The sequence below is a fragment of the Nannospalax galili genome, unplaced genomic scaffold (genome assembly GCF_000622305.1).
Source record: "Nannospalax galili isolate Female #2095 unplaced genomic scaffold, S.galili_v1.0 scaffold414, whole genome shotgun sequence".
Lineage (NCBI taxonomy): Eukaryota > Metazoa > Chordata > Mammalia > Rodentia > Spalacidae > Nannospalax > Nannospalax galili.
In genome coordinates, this window is record NW_008334506.1 from 5662 (window position 1) to 16404 (window position 10743).

The following is a 10743-nucleotide window of genomic DNA, read 5'->3' on the forward strand; positions in this document are numbered from 1 at the left end:
ACTCTGATACTGTTGTTGGAAAGAGGAATGCAGACTATTCTACCCAAGACTTTTGGTTAGGCATCTTGTGTGATATCCATATATTATGTATATATCCAGAATTGTAATACTACATATGCTGAGATAAAATGGAAGGCTCCAGAAGACTTAAGCAGAGTGTATATGGAATGAAGTGATTGTTTAATATGTGTGTTTAGCTTTTCTTCTCATGCTTGATTCAAATATCTGATGTCTTTAAAAACCTATTTTGTGTGTATGTGTTATATCTGCATGTATGTAAGTGTTATGCAGTGCCCATGGAGGCAAAAAAAAGACATCAGATCTCTTGGAAACTGGAGTTACAGGTGGTTGTTACTTGCCATGTGGGTGCTGGGATTTGAACCCGGGTCTTCTGCAAGAGCAGCCAGTGCTCTTTAATCACTGAGCCATCTCTCCAGCATTTTTATTTTATTTTTTTGTTTGCTTAAAAGTGCTTCAGTATTGTGAAACATGAATTCAAACCTGTATGCACAAATATCCTTGTTCTTTATAGGTAGCTTTCAGATTAAATACTATTACTATAGTTCTTGTATGTATCTACTTAGAATTTTAGAAGTCTGAGGAGTATTTCCTCTTCCTGTTTTTCAAAAGTGCTTGTAATTAATGTTGCTTAAATTGTCTCATTAGTTTCAGCTCTCCTTTATGAATTGCTGTATGAGAAGGTGTTTAAAACTGATGTTAGTAAATTATGATGGGACTAGACACTTCTGAAGGACCAGATGAAAACAGTAGTGCAATAGCACATTCAGAAGATGACACCTGCAGGTAAGAATGAATTTCACTTCTGAAATATTTTTCTAGTGCCAGACAAGGGAACATTTTAATGTATAGGTGTCTTACATGTTGAGGTGAGGTAGAGGGTTCTTACCATGAATTTTACCTAGTTTCTATAATGGGACTGTTTTGAAAATGTTTTTGGTTAATAAGAATCTATGCATGCATAATCTGTATGCATATGTAGAATAGATTTGATCCTGTATGTGTGCTTTGTAAAATTTTAAAGTTAACCTGTTTATATATCCAATGATTAGAAAAATGCTTATTTTGATCATTTATAGTTTTCTTCCTTTCTTATTGCCTCCTCCTTTTCGATAAGGAGGGCCCCAGCATGGTGTTATAATATATGCACAGCTCTGGATAATCCCTAAAGTTTATAGATAAACACCTTTTTTCTTTTCTTAAAATATTAGTTTTATGTGTATGAGTACACTCCCTGCATGTAAGTGCACGCGTGTTGTGCGGTGTGTGTGGAGGTCAGAGGAGGGTGTTGGATCCCATGGAACTGGAGCTACAAACGGCCTCCAGCCGCCATGTGAGGTGCTGGGAATGGAGCCCGGGTCCTCTGCAGGAGCAGCCAGTGCTCTCAACCACTGAGCCATCTCTCTAGCCCATAGACTCCTTTTAATAGAGTCACTGGCAGCTTTTTCTTTTCCATATAAAATATACAGGCTAAGATTCTGAACCCTGGCCATCCAGGCATGTTTTCAGTCCTGGTTTCCTGCTAACTAACTAGATACACTAGGGCATGTAATTTAAGTTCTCTTAAGATGCCTCATTCCTACCTATAAAATGAGAGTTTTTCAGTATTTTCTGAAGGGGAGAATTTGTGAGATTTCCATGAGAGCATGTGAGGTACATAAACGTAGTTCCATTATATATTGTATTATGTATTATTTTATCTAACATGTTATATTAAGCCTACATGTAGCATTTGTTTTTATCAACAATATGAAGTTTATCTTTTATAAGAACCTACACTATTTATATTCCTGTTGAAGCTAAAAATGTATTACTCTTATATGAGAGTATGGCAGTATATATAAAGGTAGGGATAGGTGGAACTTAATTTTTAATAGATGCCTAGTTTTTTTTTTCTTTTCCTTTTTTTGATACCTAGTTTTTAACATTTAAAAGTGTGTGTGTGTGTGTGTGTGTGTGTGTGTGTGTGTTGAACTGCAGAGTTTTTTTTTTTCTTTTGTATACAGGGTATCAAACTTACAGCCTCTTGTAATGTAGCAAGCACTATACCACTGAGCTTCATCCCTGGACCCATGTTTGTTTCTTATATTAAAAAAATATTTTTAATTATGTGGGTTGTATATCTAAGTACAGTGCTTATAGAGGCCAGAAGTGTCAGATCACCCCTGGAGCTGGAGGTTACAGATAGTTGTGAGTTTACTACCCATGTGGGTGTTACCTGGATACTTTGCAAGAGCAGAATGTGCTCTTAACTGCAGTCTTCTCTTCATCCCCTCGCCTTATTTTTTGAGGCTGGGTCTCATGTAGCCCAGGTAGTCTTGGAATTCACTATTAGCCAAGAGTGACTGAGCTCCTGATTGTCCTCTCTTCACCTTCCAAATGCTGGGATTACAGGTATATGCCACTATGTCTAGCTTCCAAGAATTTGCTGAATTAAAATTTTCTGATCCTGGACTGGAGAGTTGGCTTAGCAGTTAAGAGCACTAGCTGCTCTTGATACCCAGCACCCACATGATGGCTAACAACTGTCCAAAACTCCAGTTTCAGGGGACCCAGAACATTGCACGACACAGCTGCACTTACATGCAGGCAATCATACACATTTAAAAAAACAAAAAACCAAAAAAACCAAAACCTTGATGATAGTGAGTACAGTGTGCGAAGCCCTGAGTTTGAGTCTCCTGTTCTTGAAGGGTAAGAAAATCTTTTTGATCTGTCACATCTGATTTAAGGGAGGAAGAACACTATTTAACCTTGTCAAGAATAAATTGGCTTAGTGTGGTAATGAGGAGAGAAGCCTTATTCAAAGACATCTCAGCAAGGGCTTTCCCTCGTTCCACTTTTTATTATTTGAGTCTACATTGCTATACTTGCTCCTTTTGTTCCTCACTACACTTAGTAGCATTTACTGTACTGATTACTTCTTTACTTTGTGTCTGTTCTTAGATTGTATGGGCACAATTTTTGTTTCTCTTTCTCTTGTTCCCTGCTTCGACCCAAGCAGTTAATACTAGATGGTTCCTGGCACAAGTACTTGTTGAGTGAATGAATGAAAAATGGCCTGATGATGATTCTTTGGTTGTGCTGACGATGATGTTTGATGAAGGGTGTGATTTTGAGAAAGGGTTGGTTATATATAACTCGTCCTTTAACTTGAATTAGACATTTTTGTTATAATAGAAACATTTCTTTTTAAATGTCTTAAATACCCCATATTGTTGTGAAAAATTTTATGTTGAATCTTAATAATAATTTAATTACTTCAATAATTCTGAACACTCCTGCATTTTTTTGTTTCATACATGCATTATGTATTATACATATGATAAAATTTTATGAGTTTACTGGAGTATAACTTTCACTTTTTGGCATGTGGCTACTGAGTTTTCATTGAGGTTGAAAGCAAATTATCTGCAAATACATTGTCCTTTTCCTAATCATGGATATATTCCTTTATAGGAGTAAAAGTACTGCTGCTGCTGCTGAGAATGAACTTAAACCTTTGTCAGGCAATGAGGTATTTTTAAAAATGACTTTGAATTTTTTTCCTTGAAAATTTTAAACTTTTATTTGTATTTTTTCTGTGTGCATGTAAGTGCATCCACGGATGCAATACCCACGGAGGTCAGAAAAGGATGTTGGATACCCTGGAACTGGAGTTATAGATGGTTGTTGGTTGCTGTGTAGATGCTGGGAACCAAACCCAGGTCCTCTGCAAGAGAGCAGCCAGAGCTCTTAACCGCTGAGCCATCGCCTAGTCCGTTAATTCTTTAATATATAATAAAACCATATGAATGTTTGGTAATTTTCAGTAGTCAGTATTACCTTGCTAGTAGCAAATTATCTTGCTGCTTTCTTATTTTTTCAAGTTTTTTTTCTGTTTGGTTTTATTTTTGTGCATATCCAAAACAACGTTTTTAAAAGTATTTCTGTGTTGATTGGACTTCCTGACTTTGTTTATTTAGAACCCAGAGAACAATGAGAACTCTACTAGCCTTCCTTTGTCTAGAAAGGTTCTTAAGTCACCAAACCCAAAAGTCTATAGAAATGTGGAGTATGAAACTTGACTGAAATCAAAGCAAGGTGAGTTTTAAACCTTTTTTTTTAATCATATTGCTTTGTTGCACTTAATGAAGTAAACTTATTTTACTGATTTCCCTACCCCCCAGAATTAACAGCTCAACAAAAACGATTATTCCATTGCTGCTGGATTACAATATGAAGTTGGAGATAAATGCCAGGTAAGTGATTTCTCGTTGTAGAGGAATGGACTTTGAGTCTTCTGTGATAATAACCAAAAGATTTGAGTGTGTTATTAATTTGAATTTCAGGGCACATTTATCCTATATAGATATTTGAATTATTTCAGTGCTGAAATTTTGTGTGTAACTAAAACCATAGTATCTTATTACATGATCTTTTAGAACGATTATCTTTGGGATTGCTTGAAAGAAATAATGTCATTTTAGATAATTTAGGTATTTTATGACAATTGGCAGATAATTCACTGAAATCTATTTGAAATTGACTTACTAAGTGAATTTGCTTTTGAAAGTTTATGGGAGATTTTGATGTATAATACTTTTTTTCTGTTGGGCTAACAAGTGAAACTTGAGAAGAGTTCTGTTCTTTATTTTCAGTAAGCTACTGTGTTGGACTTGACTGACTGTTACAGAGAAGTTGGATGAGATCTGTGTTTCTTAACTGTGATGTTGTATGTAGAAGTATCTAGAGATTTTTCTTTATTTTAGAAAGGAGGGGATTACTGATAACTTGTAGAGAGTCTATGGAGATGGCTAACCATACTACAATGCACAGGACTGCCTCTCTCCTACAAAGAACTATGTAGTCCAAAATCTTAGTAATAGTAATGCTGGAGAGACACTGGATAAAATAGTTTAGAGTTCCCTTTTTTCCTTTTCATTTTTACTTAATCTTAAGTTTTATAAATAGATTTGCTGCAGCATGCTCTGGTTTATATTACTGAATTAAAAAATTCAACACATTTCCAAAAAAATACACTATAATGAATCTTAGTACTACAATATTACAATGATTGCACAAAACCATAAGAGACGATCCCAGTGTTTGGATGACATCCATCGGCAACAATGAGCAGAAATCCTGTAGCCTCTGGGAGAGGTGTGTGAGATTGAGTACACAGTGAGCTCCTGCTGACTGGTGATAACCAAATGGAACAGAACAGGTTTGCCTGTAGCTGCTTTTCTCAGTCTAGGAAGTGCTTGCCTGACTGGGGCAAAGTCAGTAGATGGACAGAAAGATTAACTTGGTTTGGGGACTCTGAAAGGCTCCAACCAGAAGGTAGTAAAAAGTGACACAAGACAGTTCTAGAGTGATGCTGCAGACATCACTGATTGGCTTGAGACTATTCTTTAGTAATTGGTGCATTTATTGGTTAACAGTCAAGTGCTCCCTTACGGAGAACTCTTCATTAATAATTATGAATAGAGAAGGTGAGCCTGTGGCTTCCAAGTACCTTCTTTGCTGAAGGTCTGCATAGAAAGAAGAACATTTGTTATTCATTAGATCAGCCAAATCTAACTTATTCCATCCTGGAAAATAGCACTCACTATAAACAACTGTAATAGCACCCGCTGATTACCAAGCTGCTCGGGGCGGCTTTTCTGTACACCAGGAAAATGAGTTCACTGACTTACTGCACATACGTACTCTGCAGCAGTTTGATCAAGCCCTAGCTTGTGTCAGGAATTGTTTATTCAGTGACTGGACCTTCAAGTAGCACTGTAACTATCAACATTCAAATTTTCAGATATATATTCAGTTCATTTGAATAAAAGAATACCTTGGCTGTAAGACACATATTTTCCTTTCCCTATACTGTACCTCAAACTCCTGAACCTGTACCCCAAACTGTACCCCAAATCTGGAGTATTCACTCTTCTGAAAGTCTCTTTGTTTGGTTAGTTTTTGTTTTTTGTGGCAGGGACCTAGGTATCCCAGACTGGCCTTGAACTTTCCCTGTAGTCAAGAATAAACTTGAAGTCCTGATCCTCCTGCCTCCACCTCTCAGTGCTGGGATTTACAGGTGTATATTACTGTGTCGCCACAGCTAGCCTCAAAATTTTTCTTAAATTTCTCTATTAAATGGGAGGTACAAGTAGAACAAGAATCCCACAGAGGGCAAGACCTCTGCATAAGAGGTAACCTGTACTCTGCCCACCTGAAGAACTCCCTCTGGTAAAGGAGATGGGACCACACTCACCTAGAGATACGTATCTGCCAATATCTACCAACACTGACAGCCTACTCAGACAACATAGCATTTGCAAATTATCTCATAGCCACAAGAGCTATGTGTTTGGTTTTTGGAAAGGGCTATGACCTTAAAACGCTCTGTTTTAATACGGAATAATGGTAGAAGGACATGAAAGAAACTTGGAAAAAAATGAGTTTCAGTTGGACTACTTGTTTTTCAATACAACCTAATTTCTGAAAAAACTCTACCACATAGTACATTTGGAATTGCAGAGCTCTGCTAACCAAAAAGTAAACACATTTACTTTTGTTAAGGTTGTTTCAGAACTGGGTTTTGGGGTGACTCTAAAAAGTAGAGTGATAAATAAAGGACAAGTAAGATTTATATACAAAAAGACACAATTTTTCTAAGATTATACTTATTTATTTATTTATTTATTATTTATTTATTTATGGTCTCTTTGAGACAGGGTCTCCTTGTAGTCCCAGTTGGCCTGGAACTTGCTATGTAGACCAGGCTGGCATTGAACTCATTCTGCCTCCCACATGCTGGGACTAAAGGTGTGTGCCACCACATCCGGCAATTTTATTTTTAGCCACCATATGGGTGCCGGAATTGAACCTGGGTCCTCTGCAAGAGCAGCCCGGACTTTTAACCACTGAGCCATTTCTCCAGACCCCTAAGTGTTTGTTGCCTTTTTAAAAGCTCAAATGTATGTTAATGGCACCCATGTCGTACAGTGCCCACAGAGGTTAGAAGAGGGCATCATATCCCCTGGAACTGAAGTTATGGATGGTTTTTAGCCACCATATGGGTGCCGGAATTGAACCTGGGTCCTCTGCAAGAGCAGCCCGGACTTTTAACCACTGAGCCATTTCTCCAGACCCCTAAGTGTTTGTTGCCTTTTTAAAAGCTCAACAAACATTCTTAAAAAAATAGGATTTTCTTTATTTTGTGTGATGCTGAGGTTTGAACCTCATGTTCTTGTACATGGTAGTCAAATATGCTCTAACACTGAGCTGTATCCCTGACCCAAACATTTCTTCTTGATTTATGGGGGCAATATTCATGTGCTTTATGATAAATTGGTCTATCTGAAAAGTCTGATTGACCAGGATTATATCTATGACATTAATGACAGACTTTACCTTAATCTTTAACAATATTCTGATCATAGGTTTTTTAAAAGGTAAGTAGGTGACTCATTTTGATGATTCCTTACAGAATTGTCAAAAATGTGCTCTCCTTGTGGACCTCAGTAGAAATTTAATACATTGATTTTGAGAAGTTGAAAGAGAACAAGGATAGTTAAACCAGCGTTTAGAGGCTTTCATAGGAAGGGAAGAGAAGATTGCTTCATTACTAAAGTTATGTGGCCTGTTATTTTAAATCAAGCATAGCTCTTTTGAGGTTGCAGTTGGCTTTGGAAAATTAGATGCCAAATAAGGTAGATGGTAAAGCATACTCTTTGTATTTTTTTGAGACAGGGTCTCCCTGTAGCCCCAGCTCTCCTGGAACTCACTATGTAGACCAGGCTGGCCTTGAACTCACAGAGATCCGCCTGCCTCTCCCTCCCAAGTGCTGGGACTACAGGTGTGCACCACCATGCCCAGCTAAGCATACTCTTTTAAATCTTCTGTTTTCTTCTCTGGCTTTTTATTTTCATTTATTTATTTATTTGGCTTGTTGAGACATGGTTTCCTTATAGCCACAGCTGACCTAGAAATTGCTGTGTAGACCAGGCTGACCTCCAACTCAAAAGCAATTTGCCTGCATTTGCCTCCTGAGTGCTGTTCTGGGATTACAATCTGGCTTTTACTTTTTGAGACAGGATCTAACTTATCTAGTCTTGGCGGGTCAGGAACTCACTATGTAGACCAGGCTGTCCTTGAACTCCCAGAGCTTTATCTACCTCTGCCTTCTGAGTGCTGATTAAAGGTGTGTATTACCTGCACGACACAGTGCACTTATGTGCATGCAGGTAATACACTCATAACATAAAATAAAAATAAAATAAAGATGTGTGTGTTACCAAACCTGGCCCTGCTTTACTTTTTTTAAAGAAAAAAAGACATGGTCTCACTGTGTAACCCTGGCCAGCTGAGAACTTTTTATGTGGACCAGGCTGGCCTCAGAAACCCACTTGCCTCTGCCTCTGGAATGCTGGGTCTTAGGCTATTTTATTTGGATAAAATGTAATTGAAATCTTAACTAAAATGATTCAGATGTGAATTGTTTACTGAAGTGTATAAGACAGTTTAAGCATTTGATAAAAATAATCTTTGAAGGGAGTGGTGAGATGACTTGGAGTTAAGACTGCTTGCTCACTCTTTCAGAGGGTGGGAATTCAGTTTCTAGAACATGCATCAGGTGGCTCACAGCTGTCTGTAATTTGAGTGCCAAGAGTCTGAGGCTCTCTTCTGGCCTGTGGGCACCTCTTCCCCCATGACATACACAGGACCAACCCCCCCCACCTGTTGCATACATAGCTACTCGCACACATGTGGGGCATACATACAGACACCCACACATATCCATAAAATTCTTTAAAAATCTTTAAAAGTCTGTTTATTGCAAAATCTTCAGAGAGAGGCAAGCAGTGTCATGATAAATGAGGAATGAAATGCCAGCTTGAAGACTGATGTGCTGATAGAAAGAGGTTGTGTAAAGCAGTGCTGCATATAATGTGCTGTGTTAACTAATGCAGTGACTGGCCAGTGCAGAAGTCAGTTGTGCAGCTGGATTAGAAAGAAACTTCCATGCTTACTTACCCATGTCACTATTCACAGCTGAAGCATCTATTTTTAGGGAGCAAAACAGTCCTTATATATTATTAACATCATAACAATGGGAAAATGGTAATTGTAACAGTAATCTTGCTCATACGTAGAGTGGCTGCTGTGTAAGTTGATGTCCCTTCTATGTGTCATATACATTTCCATTGCATCTCCATGAGTTCTCTTACGTATTAATATTATTAGTTCCCTTTTACATATGAGGAAACTGAAGCAGGTAAGTAACTTACCTAAGGTTATGCTACAAATCAGTGGAAAACTCAGGCCTGGGGGTTCAGAACCAGGATAGGCTGATGGCTGGTAATGTTTGGAGCTTTTTCTTTGCTGCTGCTTCTAGAAGTATTTAGAATAATTAGAAAAAAATTTGACAAGACAAATAAAAGTTTCTCTTTTAGGTAGACATGGAGATTGAGAAGCTTATAGAGGGACAGATTCTGTTGTATTCCTTTTGTATGTACTTTATTTTTTTTCTGATGAGTGCTTATTTTCTCTTTAATTCAAGATAATAGAGATACCAGGTGACTGATCATTTTTCTCTGGCATTATTTAACAGGTTAAATTGGATCAATGGAAAATTTTCTAACACAGATTTTCAGGGTGTTCACTCTGAGAATGGACCAGTTTTGGCTGAAGAACTGGGAAAAAAGTATGTATTTTCCTTCAGTCAAGGTGTTTACTACTGCTTACATTGAGCCCACTATAATTGTGAACACTTTTTCTTTTTGAGACTGGGTCTCCCTGTAGCCCCAGCTGACCTGAACTCACTATGTAGACCAGGCTGGCCTTGAACTGACAGAGATCCACCTGCCTCTGCCTTCTGAGTTCTGGGATTAAATGCATGCGCCACTATGTCTGGTTACGAACACTTAAATGCTTCTGTGTTTACACATTCAATGAAACGTATTACACATATATAAAAGTAAATTTGATCAGATCTTCAAAAATTGTTCAAGGAACTGGGAAGATGGCTCAGTGAGTTAGAGCACTTGCAGTGCAAGCAAGAGGAACTCAACTTTAATGCCCAGAACTCATGTTAAAAGACAGGCATGGCTGTGCCTGCTGGTAACCCCAGTGTTAAGGGGATACAAATAGGTGGATCTAAGAAGCCCTCAGCTTAGCCAAAATGATGAGCTTCAGGTTCATTGAGAGGCTTGTCTTAAAAGTAGAGACATGGACACAGACAGACACACAGACACACACATACACACAGACACACACTACACTACACTCCCTAAAAAAGGAAAAACATTTGAAGTTCAAATTGAGTGTTTTACATAGTCGTATCTTAAAGCAAGCTTGGGTTATTGCCCACAGTTTCACAGTTTAAAATGTGTTCTTTAGAAAGTCAATTTGGAAATTTGCTGTATTGCCTACAGTTAACAATCTATCACTGTCAGGTAGAATAGAAAAATACTGTTGACTTACTACAGAGTAATTTTAGTGTACCTTTTGAGTTACTGCTGCCTTTATTAAAGAAAATGGTAATAAATAGCACCTTAAACTTTGCCGTATTAGTTTACTTCCTTATTGCTGTGATAAGAATTCCATAACCAAAGCAATTTGAGGAGGAAAGGGTTTTTTTTTATCTTACAACTCCCAGGTCACAATTCACTACTGAGGGAAGTCAGAACAGGAACCTGAAGGCAGAAACTTGAAGCAGAGACCAGGGAGGAACATTGCTTCCTGCATCAC